Source organism: Eptesicus fuscus, chromosome 11 (assembly GCF_027574615.1).
Source record: "Eptesicus fuscus isolate TK198812 chromosome 11, DD_ASM_mEF_20220401, whole genome shotgun sequence".
NCBI lineage: Eukaryota > Metazoa > Chordata > Mammalia > Chiroptera > Vespertilionidae > Eptesicus > Eptesicus fuscus.
Window position 1 is genome coordinate 10,070,832 of NC_072483.1, and position 14,274 is coordinate 10,085,105.

General features: G+C 46.8%; 1 pseudogene; it reads right to left on the minus strand.

The window, feature by feature from the left end:
* Nucleotides 1-999: 999 nt before the first annotated feature.
* Nucleotides 1,000-14,274, minus strand: part of LOC129150790 (male-enhanced antigen 1-like) — a 59,875-nt pseudogene continuing 46,600 nt past the window's right edge.

A 14,274-nucleotide genomic window follows, 5' to 3' on the forward strand; every position in this document is an offset into this window, starting at 1 on the left:
TCAGGGTCAGGAAATTAATCCTGACATTTAACCTAAATTCTCCTTGTTGACTATTTCCTCCTCCATTCAGGGACTCAGTGGAGTGGGAGAACAGCTGCTCACCATTCTTTCTCAGCTCTCCCTGCTCACAGATGAAAACTGCCACAACTTCACCCTTTATCCTTTTCTTCAGGTTTAAGAGTGGCAATTCTCTTGAGGGTTTTACCTTTCTTCATAGGACCTGTTTGTAAACTTATTCTGAACCTTTTCCATATTTCCCACATCATTCTGGAATTGGGATAGTTCAAGCAGTCCTGATTAGGTGGGTTTGTTTTATCCCAGACCATGCATACTATGTATCTTTCTCTCCACTTCCACCCAAGCCCCTCCATTAAAAACAGTCCCTCAAATCAATGAGCACAGCCCTACCTAAAGGACTTGTATTATACTTGTGATCCACTATGGTTCTCTGCTTTTATTCTTTTTTGGCACCCTTAGTTTATGTTTTCCCTACCTATTATTTATTTATCCTGACTCTGGATCAGTTGTTTTTATTTCCCCAAGAATCCTGCCTAATACACTTCCTTGTTTATACCTAGTAGATTTCAGCCATGTGGGCCATATATGGCCCACCAATTTAAATGTGATGAGGATTTCCTATATGTTCTTCTTATACTTATAGATAACTTGAATGCATATACTCTTGTGGTTTCAAAATTTTAAAAAAGTAATAATATTAAACATTTGGACTCTACCCAGGAGGTACAAATCTAAGTTCTTATTCTCAAAGATTAAGATTTTTTTCTGTGTATATAGGGTGCTTTATTCTCCAGAGTGACACATGCTATGGGTTGGGCTTGGGCCGATGTCCTCATATGTACAGACTGAATAAAGTGGGTGTCTGAGAAGAAGTTTGAATTGCCTTGATGTGAAAGGGAGATGGGCATTACAACCAGGGATGTGTTCAGTCCTATGCTGGTTCCAGTGGAATGCAGGGAGATAAGGCAGCTGTCAAGGTGGTCACTTCCAGGCAGGAGATGCCTGCCAGGCTTGGAGAGCCTTCTGTACCACATCTTCCCACTGGGCATCTGATATCTCCCGAGCCCAGGCAGGAACCCCTGGTGCAGGCAAGCTTACTCCAGCCATTGTCCTTTCACCAGCTCTACATGTTCTGGGTCCATGGGAATAGAGCTGTGGTTGCTCAATCAATGCTATAGCTCCCTCATCATCTTCATCCTTGCTCTCTAATGGTGGGTCTGGCAAATGAAGTCCCAGGGCCTGGATCTGATCCTGGATATCTGGCACTACATCTTCTCCGTCCCCCACTGGTGCCAGCTCCACCTCCTCTGGTTCAGGATCTTGGTTCAGGGGCTGGTAGGAGTAGCCAGCTGGGCCTGCCCCCGTTTCCTTCTGCTCTTCCTCAGGCTCCTCACTGCTCCAATCCCCAGTGCCTTCTGTGGGGCCCTGGTGTGGCCCTAACTCCTCAGACTGATTAGGGAAGATACGCTCTGGGCCCATACTGTCGCCCCCTAGAATTACTGCTGCCTTCCGGGCAAGGGCCACTCAGAGCCCGCGGCCGAACCTGCACCTTCACTTCCCAAAGATCAAGACTTTTTTAAAAATATATTTGATTGATTTTTTACAGAGAGGAAGGGAAAGGGATAGAGAGTTAGAAACATCAATGAGAGAGAAACATCGATTCAGCTGCCTCCTGCACACCCCCTACTGGGGATGTGCCCACAACCAAGGTACATGCCCTTGACAGGAATCGAACCTGGGACCCTTGAGTCCGCAGGCCGACTGCTCTATCCACTGAGCCAATCTGGCTAGGGCAAGATTAAGACTTTTTGATAACACAAGATGTTTACACGATTAAAAAAAAAACAACACCTCACCCGAGGGTATTTTCTCCATTGATTTTAGAGACAGTGGAAGAGAGAGGGAGAGACAGAGAGAAACATCACTATGAGAGAAACACATCAATGGGTTGCCTCCTGCATGGGCCCTGACCAGAGCCCAGGCTAGGGAGGAGCCTGCAACCCAGGTACATGCCCTTGACTGGAATCAAACCTGAGACCCTTCAGTCTGCAGGCTGACGCTCTCTCCACTGAGCCACACCAGCCAGGCCATACACATGATATTTTGAGAGCATAATTTATGATAGAATATACTCAGGGGTGGACTGTGTGGTAACAATAATAACAGTGAACATTTGCTGGAGCCAACTGTGTATCAAGCATGTGCTAAACTCATTATATAAATCATTCAAAACAGGTCATCAACAAAATAAAAATTCCAAGAAAGGCTAGACTGGTCAGGGAAGTCAGAAGAGTGTTGTGAAAGAGGTAGGACTTGAGTTGAGCCTAGACATGGTCCAGGTTCCTGGCTCCTGGTCTATTGCCCCAGAGTCCTAGCTGGGTTTGTGAAGGTTAACATTTTTGGAGGCAAGAAAATTGATAGACATTCTTAAGTTGAGAAGTGTTGTTCCTATTATAATGGTATGTTATTTAACAGATGACCCATGCATTTGTGAGGGGCCAGTAGCACAGGTGAATTTTGGGCAAGGAATGGTTTAACAAGGGCATGGCCAGATTTTGCAAAGTGATTAGTCATTGACAAGAAGGTAACAGGTAAGTGGTTGTAAATAAAAGTCTGCTCTCTCCAGATTCCACATAGCTGGGTCCCCTATCCATACATGCATGTTCTCCCAGCCAACTTCAGAGTGAGAATGTCTGTATTTTTATTGCAAACTAGAGGCCCGGTGCATGAAATTCGTGGATAGAGGGGGTTTCTTCAGCCTGGCCTGCACCCTCTCCAATCTGGGACCCCTTGCGGGATGTCCTTGTGGGATTGGGCCTAAACCGGCAGTCAGACAACCCTCTCACAATCTGGGACAACTGGCTCCTAACTACTCACCTGCCTGCCTGCCTGACCACCCTTAACCCCTCTGCCTGCCAGCCTGATCACCCCTACCTTGCCCCCTGCCAGCCTGATCACTCCTACCTTGCCCCCCTGCCTACCTGACTGCCCCTAACCTCTCTGCCTGCCTGCCTGATCCCTCCTAACTGCCCTCCCCTGTCGGCCTGATCTCGACCCCAACTGCCCTCTCCTGCAGGCCTGATTTCACCCCCTGCCCTCCCCTGCCGGCCTGATCACCCCTAACTGCCTCTGCCTTGACCCCCACCACCATGGCTTTGTCTGGAAGGAAGTCAGATGTCTGGAAGATGGCTGGTCAACCTGGTCTAGTTAGCATATTACCCTTTTATTAGTATAGATAGATTATATAGAATAGGATTGCTTAAATGCGGGGGGGGGGGGGAGCCTTTTTCAGCAGGAGGAGATGCTCTTGGCAGACAAAAACACATATTCCCTATATCTGGACTGATAGCCAGCCATATGCACTATACTGCCAAACTGGTCATTAAAAAATTGAATCACTTTCTTACACCTTACATCAAATAGCTCTTGCCCTTAAAACCCTTCCTCAGCCCCCACCTTAGGTTCTGCCTTCGCAGTTCACCCAGAGTAGGTTCTGATTGGTCGGTTTCTATGCCAGTCAGCGTCAAAAGCTCTACCTCCTAGGCAGCCATTGGCTCCTCGCAATTCACCCAGATTTGGTTCTGATTGGTCAGTTTCTATGACAGTCAGCATCTCCGAGCCTATCTCCAGGCCTGATCATAAAGGCAGGGCTGATCGGGCTGAACTGCTGACCTCTGGGAGAGAGAGAGAGGCTTGACTGCTGTCGAGGCCTGGAGAGAGAAGCAGGGTCTGATCACCCTGCCTCTCTCTCTACAGGCCTTGCCAGCAGCCACTGCTGCTACTGATCAGCTCTGCCTCTCTCTCTCTGAGAAGTCAGCAGTTCAGCCCGCTCGCTTGCTGCGCACGCAGCCTGGCATTTGGTCGAACCTTCGGTCATTTTGGATGTTATGACCCTGGCTCTTTATATATATAGATTAGAAAACGATATTTGAAGCAATCAAATGTCAGGCCTTCAGATTCAGCCTCCGGCTTTGGGAGCAGAACTGGAGCAAAAACCCTCCAACTAACTCAGCAGGAAAATGAGGACCTGTGTCGAGCTGGCACTGCTCCCTAATTCACTAGCCTTCTAAAGGGAGAGATGCTCAGACCCATTTCCTCCTGAGCCTCAGACATGCTCTGCAGAGCCACTGCTCCCAAGCAAGAACCTCATTTCAAAATATCATCTATTCAAGTCACTTTTCTGTACTAAGCACAGAAAGTGGGGTGAAGGACCCCAAAGAGGAGGGTTGACTCTGCTTCCAGTGAGTTGTGGGCAACTGGATGAATTAGGCATGAAAATAAGTCACAAGAAGTGTGGTGGGAGACGTGTTAAAATCAGGGCCTTCTATTTGATAACACTAGTGGCCTGGTGCATGAAATTTGTGCACATTAAAAGGGAATTAATTAGAGGAAATATTTTAATATTGTTATTTGCCCTTTCTCTATAATAGACTTGTCAGAGATGAAAGAAAATTAGTAAAATGTATATGAAAATCTCCCTCCTGTCAGAGTCTGGAACACGCTGTGGGACCTAGAGTCAAGTCCCCGCTCACCACTTGCACGTGCTTCGAAAATGCTGGAGACCCAGACCTGGCTGCCCCATGCCCATTGGGTGATACCCAGACCCAGTGGGCCCAACCCCCGTCAAGCCCCTCCAGGTGGGGGGGTGCAGCCTCAGGTCCCCTGGACCAGTGCCAGGTGGGGAGCATAGTCTCAGGTCCCACATCAAGCCTGCCACACGGGGGCAGAGCCTCAGGTCCCCCGGCCCAATGCCAGGCAGGGGGCATGGCCTGAGGTCCCCTGGCCTGGTGCTGGGGTGGGGGTCACAGCCCAAGGTCCCTGTCAAGCCCCACCAGGTGAAAGGCATGGCCTGAGTTCCCCATCAAGCCCCACTTGGCGGAGGACATGGCCTGAGGTCCCTGTTAAGCCCCGCCAGGAGGGGGGGTGTAGTCTGAGGTCTCCCAGCCTGGTGCTGGGGCAGGGTGCACAGCCTGAGGTCTCCCGTCAAGTCCCACTGGGTGAGGGGTGCAGCCTGAGGTCTCCTGTCAAGCCCCACAGGGCGGGGGGGGGGTGCGGCCTGAGGTCCCTCATCTCAGCCAGGTGCCATGCAGCCTCAGGTTCCTGCTGTTCGGTCGTGATGTTACAGCATTCCAGCTAATTTGCATATTCTTCTATTATAGATAGATTTTCTCTGTCTCATCGCCCCAGCTGCAGGCAACTTTTCTCTCCTCTGAACCACATGTCTGATGTCTTTTCATTGGTCTCTTAGAGGGCAGATCCATCTCCATAACTATTTTAGCATTTCCCACAATGCCTTGGACAATAAATATACCATAGTTGTTGACAGATGAGAATGGATGAATGGATGGATGGATGGTGGTAGTATGAGTAAGGCTGTAGGTGTAAGAGAGGGGAATGTTAAATTAGTTAATTTAGCTGATGTTAATTGGGCACCTCCTGTGTATTAGGCACTTTCCCAAGGGATAGGGTTATAATATTTAGCAAGATACACCAAAACTCTGCCCTCAGGACATTTGCATTCAGGTCAGGAACATTAAATTCTGTTTAAAGACTTGAGCAGGCTTCATAGTAGAGTTGGCTGTGACTTGGCCATGGAATATACAAATAATTTTGGTGGATGGAAAAGAATAGAGAGGTCATCATGGGTGCAGGTGTGAGTAAAAACATGAAGTAAACTCTGTGCATTTCCATCACATTTCCACCTCACCTCACTGGAGATCCTTTTGTCTCCCTTGAGCATACCTTGCTATAAGACCTTTGTGGGGGTCTACTGCACTGATTCGAAAATAATGGGAGAGGTGAAAAGGGAAGACAACTAACATTTATTGGACCAGACTCTGTTTCACTGGCTCTGCACAGTGTCTGTACACATTGCTTATTGCTACCTTTATTTGGCACAGGAAGAAACGTTTGCCCAGAGAGGATGGATAACTCGCACAAACTCAAATAGGAGGATTTGAACCCCGCTCTATTTGACTCTCAAACCCACGCTCTCTACACTTTACCACCAAAGCAAAGGTTCAAGTAAACAAGCAAGTAAGTCAGCTAACAAACCGAGTTTTTGTGAATCTCTTGACCCCTGGTGACTACTTTCTGGGGTCTTCCCAGGATTTTAGTTCTGGCCATGCCATGCTGATTTTATTCTCCCTCAGGTACTCTGCATGAGAAGCCCATGGCTGGAAGCAGGATGACTCTGCTTAAGGCTCATGCCTATTCTCCAATGTCAGCTGGTGGCAGTGAGGCCTAGGGGGACTCTTCCAGATTGGGCTGACAGTCCCTCATCTGATGATGGCTTCAGAGGAAATCAAGTGCTAGAGTACTATTAGAAAGACAGGAAATAAATGACCAGATCCACAGCAAAGTCAGGGGGACAGTGGGGAAGAGTTTTGTTCAAGTTTCCTTAGAAGGTTTAGCTGAAATCATGGGGCATTCCCATGGATGTCCTCATGGCTAAACCCTATGGGATGTTTCCTGTCTTCCTCTGACCCTTGATTTGCTCTAATTTCCTGCTCTCTTTCCAGAACTTGGATCTGATTGACCTCTTCAATTTCATTACCCTCAAGACTGGCTGAAGTGCTGGACACTGTTTCCCTGACCCTGTGGGTTTAGCCTTGCTGGGTATAAGCTATACTCTGCTTTTCAAGTAGGAGCTTTAATCATTCTGGGTGGACCACGAGCTGTCCTCCAGCTGCACCTTAGCTCCTATCCCCCACGGCAGCTGGGGAGAGTGTGCGACAAAGTCTCCAGTGGACTGTGAGCAGAAGTGAATGGCCAATTCTGCTGGACCCATCACACCTTTCATGCTCTCTTTCTGTTCCCATGGCTGGAATGGCAAGGTCCAGGACAGCCTTGGAGACTGCTTGTCAAAGATGGCAAAGCCCTTGTCCTCCTGGATCCTCAAATGACTGCATGCAGTAGGGCTGCCCACCAATGTACAGCTTGGCTCTGGACTGTTCTCTAAACTTTGGTTGCACTTGAGCCATTATATGGTTTGGGTGTGTTGGGTGTAGCTGTTTAGCCTTCCCCAACTGTATTGACTTCGTAGGGCCGCCGTAACAAAGATCCACAACCTGGCTGGATTGCAACAATAGGAAGCTGTTCTCTCATAGTTCTGGAGACTGGAAGTCTGACCTCTAGGTGCTCTGAGGGGAATCAGAATGAATGAATGAATGATGGATGGATGGATGGATGGATGGCAATTTGTCCTGTGTCTTTCTCCCCGTTCCCAGATGGCAGGCAGTCTTTGTATTCCTTGGCTTGTAGATGCAGCATTCCCATCTCTGCCTCCCCTTTCAGATGGCAGCCTCCCTGTGTCTTTCCTCTTTTTATACAGACACCAGGCACACTGGATTAAGGGTCTATCCTGCTCTGGTGTGACTTCATCTTAATTTTTTTTAATATATTTTATTGATTTTTTACAGAGAGGAAGAGAGAGGGATAGAGAGTCAGAAACATCGATGAGAGAGAAACATCCATCAGCTGCCTCCTGTACACCCCCTACCGGGGATGTGCCCACAACCAAGGTACATGCCCTTGACCGGAATCGAACCTGGGACCCTTGAGTCCGCAGGCTGACGCTCTATCCACTGAGTCAAACTGGTTTCGGCGACTTCATCTTAATTTAATGACATCTGTAGCCATCCTACTTCCAAATAAAGTTACTCTGAGGTACTGGGAGGCAAGACTTCAACATACCTATTTTTTTTTGGTGGGGAGGACACAATTTAACCGATAACAGCAATTAATACAACCAATAAAAAAATGCAGAGAAATTCCCAAAGCTCTGTCATAAGTGTGGCAGATTCTTACAGCAACTCACCTTTGGGCCTAGAGGCCGACTCCCAGTGTATCATGAGGTGGACTCTCAGAAGCTTCCTTCTGGGCCTGTCCTGGGAGGCAGGCCTGTCCAGCCTTCGCTCCCTTGGATCCTGAGTCAGGCAGTGGAGCCTGAATCCGTAGGTAGATTTAAATGGCTCCTTCAATGTAAACATCCTGGGTCTCAGTGGTCAGCAAAATGGGAATAATGACTCATGTCTTGTTTACTACAGGACGTCAAATAAGGATCAAATCAGTGCAGAGTAGTAACAACTGACGAGCATAACGTGCTCTGTAGTTCAGCACAATGGCATTCTTGGTCAGTGATTTTTGCTATTTGGCCCTCAGGTGTACAAAACTGCTGAGCAGTTTACAGCAAGCCATGGCGAACCATTTTACATGCTCATTTGCTCTCTTTTGATCTTAATTTTGTGATTAGTTCTCATTTCTTATCACTCATCAGTGGCTCTAGGGACTCCTGCCACTAGAGCTTATTCTTTCCTCGGAATGGGACTCCACCACTTGCTGCCTCCCTGTGGAATTCCCACAATTTCTGGATGGATGCTGGCTCACCAGCCTCCTTCTGTCTTTTGGGCTGGGTTTGGAGAAGGAGCTGGAGGCTCAAGCCAGTTCAACATGGGGTCCAATTCAACAGAAGCCTGTCTATATCTGTTTATTACTTTAGTCCTTGCCCCATTTCTCAGCTCCAAATAGATGAGGACATTAGAGAGAAGGGAAAATAGGGGTATTATTGTAAGATAAACTAAGGGGTAGAGTTGGTGTGCAGCAATACCTACCATGAATCCTGTGCCATATTCAGAGACCACCTTGAGCTTCCTGGTAGCTAAAGCAAAAAGTAAGCAAAGCAAATATGATTGATTATGAAAATGAGCAGGTTGTTCCTTCAGAGAAGTCCAGATTTTCTGGCAAGGAGACCTGAACCTCACATCTCCCGTGGTTCTCAGTGAAACTCATGCACTAACGATAGCGGTGATTGCACAACATACCTTTCAGAGTGGGCAAGTTCCATTTTCCCTTATTACCTTCACTTCCTGTTTTAAATGATGCATATAATGCTCATGATCATATGCCACCAGGGAATTGCAAATTAAAACAACAATGAGACACCACGACACATCTGCTAGAAGTGTGTGTGTAGTGGCATCTCAGTACCACACTGACAAATCCAAAATCTGGAACACTGACAGCACCAAGTGCTGGTTCGGATGTGGAACAACAGGAATTCTTAGTCATTGCTGTGGGGAGTACAAAAGAGTAAACATACTTTGGAAGACAGTAGTTTCTTACCAAACAAAACACACTCGTAGCATGTGATCCATCCGTAGTGCTCCTTGCTATTTACTCAACTAAGTTGAAAACTTACATCCATCAAAAAAACCTGCACACAAATGTTTATTGTAGCTTTATTGATAAATTCCCAAACTTGGAAGCAACCAAGTGACCTCTTATAGATGAATAGATAAACAAACTGCAGTACATTCCTACAATGAAATAGTACTCAGTAATAAAAAGAAATGGGCTTTCAGGCCACAAAAAGACAAGGAGGGACCCCTAAGTGAATATAGCTAAGTGAAAGAAACCAATCTGAAAGGCTACATACTATGTGATTCCAACTATCTAACCTTCTGGAAAGGCAAAACTATGGAAATGGTGAGAAGATTAATGGTTACAGGGGCTGCAGGGGGAGAGGAAGGGAGGGATTAATGGTTGGAGCACAGGTGAGTTTTGGGGCAGTGAAGCTATTTTTCTGTATAATACTATAACGGTGGACGTTTATGTATTTGTCAAAACCCATAGAATGTTTAATACAGGGTGAACCCTACTGTAAACCATGGATTCAGTTAATAATAATGCCTCAATATTGGCTCATCAGTTGTAACAATGTGCCACACCAGTGCAAGCTGTTAAAAATAGGGGAAATTGGGGTTTGTGAAAGCATATGAGAACTTAGTACTTTTCATTTATTCTTTTCTGTAAACCTAAAACTGCTAAAGAAAAGTTTATTAATTAAAAAAAAAAAGACGCATGTGCTCCTGGAATTGCACTCGCTAGGGAATGAGCTCAGCATCCAGGCAGTGCCACAGTCTCTTCCTTCTTACACTGTCTCAGAAAGCCAAGGGCGCTGCAGGCTTCTGGAAAAGCCTTCCTGTCTAACCTCCGGTGACAGTGCCAAACCTACACACCCTGCCCAGGAGCGCAAGCCAAAGGGTGTGGGGAGGGGACCAGCAGAGAAGAAAGGCGCCAAGGCAACACCTACCTCAAAAGTGTCGAAAAGGCGCCACTTTTAGAGAAAGTACTCAAGGCAAACTCCTTGCATTGTCGACTTCCATTTTGTAGATCAGTAAACTGAGGCTCAGAGGCCCAAGTCTCAGGGCCCTAGGTAGGTAGCAGAGGTAGAATTCGGCCTGGTCCACAGGATGGGTCCTCATTATCACACTGGTCTACTCCTCTCCCCAGCCCTCCCAGCGCCCCTCCCAGCTCCACACACCTGGCTGTCTGGCTTTGGAAGCCCCGCCCAAGGGTCAGCTCCGCCTTCACCTGGACCCACCTCTGCTCTTGTCAGCTTCCTGGGCTTCCCTCTGTCCTGCACAAAGCCTCAAACTAGGGTGATATGAGTTCATAGTTATTTAGCACCAGAAAAAAAAAAAAAAATTCTCCCTAGATGTTTGTTTAAAAAAAAAAGTTGATCCAAAAGACCCATCTCGGAAAGTGTACACACAACATAACAGATGTTTAACAGGCTTGTAGGACATTCCCATAGTTATAAACATATCTTTCAGTGGTTACTTAAGATAAACAGATATAAGTCACATATTTTTTGGTACAAGAGACAACTTGCTGTTTGGAAGCCAAATAAAGATTCCTGAATGTGAGATGCACCTGAAAAAGATTAGAGATCATATCAAGGATATTAAACTTGGGCCAAGTCTGACATGCTTTTGTTGGAGTTGTATATGTCTCAGCAAAATATGGGTTCCGTCTCCATGCAAGAGACTTGGGGCTGACGGGGACCTGGGGGACATTTCTCCCCAGCCCTAAAATTTCCCTTCTCTGGTGTGAGGCACAGTCCCGGGCACTCTCTTCCACCTCCTGGCTTGACTCAGCCGACTTTGGCAGAGCACCTTCTGTGAGCTGAGCTAACCGGATGCCAGGCACACAGATCAGAAAGGGAGATCACAGTCTGCTGAGAGAGGCAAATGTATGAACAGGTACTTTAATCTAATGTGATCTTGAAGGAAGCATCCTGTGATGTTTAATCATAGGGACCCAGGAGCCAGACTGCAGGGTTCACATCCCAGCTCCGACATGATATACTTGCTCTATATTCTGGGACAAATTAATTTACCTCTCTGTGCCCCAGTCTTATCATCCATAAAATGGCGGTAATAACAGTACTGGCATAGATAATGTCTCGCTTTTTCTGGTAAATAATTACTCCAAACTTAGTGGCTTAAAATAGCAAACGTTTCTAATGTCACAGTTTCTTTCTTTCTTTCTTTTTTTAATCTTTATTGTTCAGATTATTATAGATGTTCCTCTTTTTTTCTCCCCATAGCCCCCCTCCACCCGGTTCCTACCCCACCGCCCCCACTGACCTCGTCCATAGGTGTAAGCTCTTTGTCCAATCTCTTCCCACACTCCCCACAACCCCTTCCCCCTGAGAATTGTCAGTCTGCTCCTTTTCCATGCCCCTGATTCTATTATATTCACCAGTCTGTTCTGTTCATCAGTTTTTTTTATTCATTTGATTTTTAGGTTCACTTGTTGATAGACATGTATTTGTTGTCAATATGTTGTTCATAATTTTTTATCTTTACCTTTTTCTTCTTCTTCCTCTTCTTAGAGAATACCCTTCAGCATTTCATATACTACTGGTTTGGTGGTGATGAACTCCTTTAGCTTTTTCATGTCTGTGAAGCTCTTTTTCTGACCTTCAATTCTAAATGATAGCTTTGCTGGGTAGAGTAATCTTGGTTGTAGGTTCTTGTTATTTATCACTTTGTATATTTCTTGCCACTCCCTTCTGGCCTGCATAGTTTCTGTTGAGAAATCAGCTGACAGTCGTATGGGTACTCCCTTGTAGGTAACTTTTTCTCTTGCTGCTTTTAATAGTCTCTCTTTGTCTTTTGCCCTTGGCATTTTAATTATGATGTGTCTTGGTGTGGTCCTCTTTGGATTCCTTTTGTTTGGGGTTCTCTGCACTTCCTGGACTTGTAAGTCTATTTCTTTCACCAGGTAGGGGAAATTTTCTGTCATAATTTCTTCAAATAGTTTTCAATATTTTGCTCTCTCTCTTCTTCTGGCACCCCCATAATTCTGATGTTGGTACTCTTGAATTTGTCCCAGAGGCTCCTTACACTATCTTCATATTTTTGGATTCTTTTTTCTTTTTGCTTTTCCAGTTGGGTGTTTTTTGCTTCTTTGTAATTCACATCTTTAACTTGATTCTTGGGATCCTCTAGTCTGCTGTTGAATCTCTGTATATTATTCTTTATTTCAGTCAGTGTATGCTTAATTTCTGATTAGTCTTTTTTCATATCCTTGAGGGTCTTACTAAATTTCTCGGAGGTTTCTAGAAGATTCTTGAGTAACCTTATAACTGTGGTTTTGAACTCTATATCCAGTATTTTGCTTTTATCCATTTCTTTCATTTGTGACCTGTTTCTTTGTCTCTGCATTTTGGCTGCATCCCTGTGTTTGTTTCTATGTACTGGGTAGCTGCTAAGGCTCCTTGAGTTGATAGAGTGGCCTTGTGTGGTAGGTGCCCTATAGGGCCCAGTGTCTCAGCCTTCCCAATCACCTGAGGTGGAGACTCTTGGTGCACCCTTTTGTGGGCTGTTTGCACAGTCTTGTTGTAGTTAACCCTTGATTGCTATTGGTATCATTGGAAGGAATTGACCTCCAGGCCAATTGGCTGTGATGACCAGCTGTATCTACACTGGAAGATCTGTTGTGCAGGAGACACCCTTATGGGGCAGGACTTGCTTTAGTGGGGTTTTGGTGCTCACTGAGTCTACTCCTTGAGTGTGTCTCTTATGGATGTGAAGAGTTGTAATCTGGTATGGTCTCACTCTGACCACTGGGTACCCTGGCTCTTGGATCTCCAAGGAGGTACAAGATCAGCCACTGTCTGGGGCCACCCAGCAGGAGCTACAGAGACATCTTCAGATTCCTCCTCTTTGTATGGGGTTTGGAAGTGCCCTGATGAGGCCCAGCTGTGAAGCAAGGCAGGTTGCTGCTGCCGGGCCTTGGGCCTTCTTTTTGAAGCTCTGGGCTCTCTGACCCAGCTTCAGTTTGACAGGTTTTAGGCAGAGAAAGGACAGGCCATTCATATGCAAAAGCTGATGCTCACAGCTTGGGTGGGGTTTAAATTGGGTGGGGTGGGGTGTCTGGGAATCACCAGGGCAGAGCAAATAGCAATGGCTGCCAGTCAGCCCTACACCGGTGAGGTCCCCGGGTCTCTGTGTCCCGCGCCCCTGTGCAGGAGCAATGATCGCTGCAAGCACCTCTGAGAGAAAGCCGCCCTCGTGTTCCGGCCCGATGCCAGACAGTCCAGTTTCTCCCCGTATGTGCCTGGGTCCCCCAGAGTCTCACCCGGAACTGGAGTTCAGAGCAAGCAGGAGCTTATATCTTCCTCCCGATTAAAAGAGCAGCACATCCAGGTGCCAGCACTTTCCGCGCCTCTGCACCTCTTACCAGTCTCAATTGCTTTCTTCACCTCTCTAGTTGTGGAACTTCCACTCAGCCAGCTTTCCCGTGGTTCTGGGTGGTAGTTGTTCTGCCTTTTAGTTGTAATTTTGATGTGGTTGTGAGAAGCAGCAAGTATAGGTGTTTACCTATGCCACCATCTTGGTTCTCTCCTAATGTCACAGTTTCTGTGGGTCAAGAATATGGGCATTGCTCATTGGTGCCTCTGATTCCAAGTTTCTCATGAGAACATCATCTCAGTGTGCGCTGGGGCTGCAGTCTCCTCAGGCTCCAATAGAGGAGGGGCTGCTTCCAAATTCACTCACAAGGCTGTGGTGGCCTCAGGTTCTTGATGGCTGTTGGCTACAGACATCAGATTCTTTGTCACCTGGGCCTGTGGGACTTCCCAGAGGCAAAGAGAGGGAGTCAGAGGTCAGGCTTGGTGTTACCTGATTTTGCATGTGCCATCCCATCACTTGTGCCATGTTCTTGTTGTTAGAAGCCAGTCACCACTGTGGGTGCAGCCCACACTGAAGGGCAGGGATTGCTCAGCAGCATGAAAATCAGCAGGTGAGATCCCCTTCGAGGCTGTCCTGAGGAACACCCTACCTCACAGGGGTGTTGTGAGGACTCGCTCAGTTCCTACGTGTGGGGTACTTAGCACAGAGTCTGCTTCTGTTCTCCCACTGTGAGACACAAGCTGTTCAGGTTGTTAGAAGTTTCCACACCTCA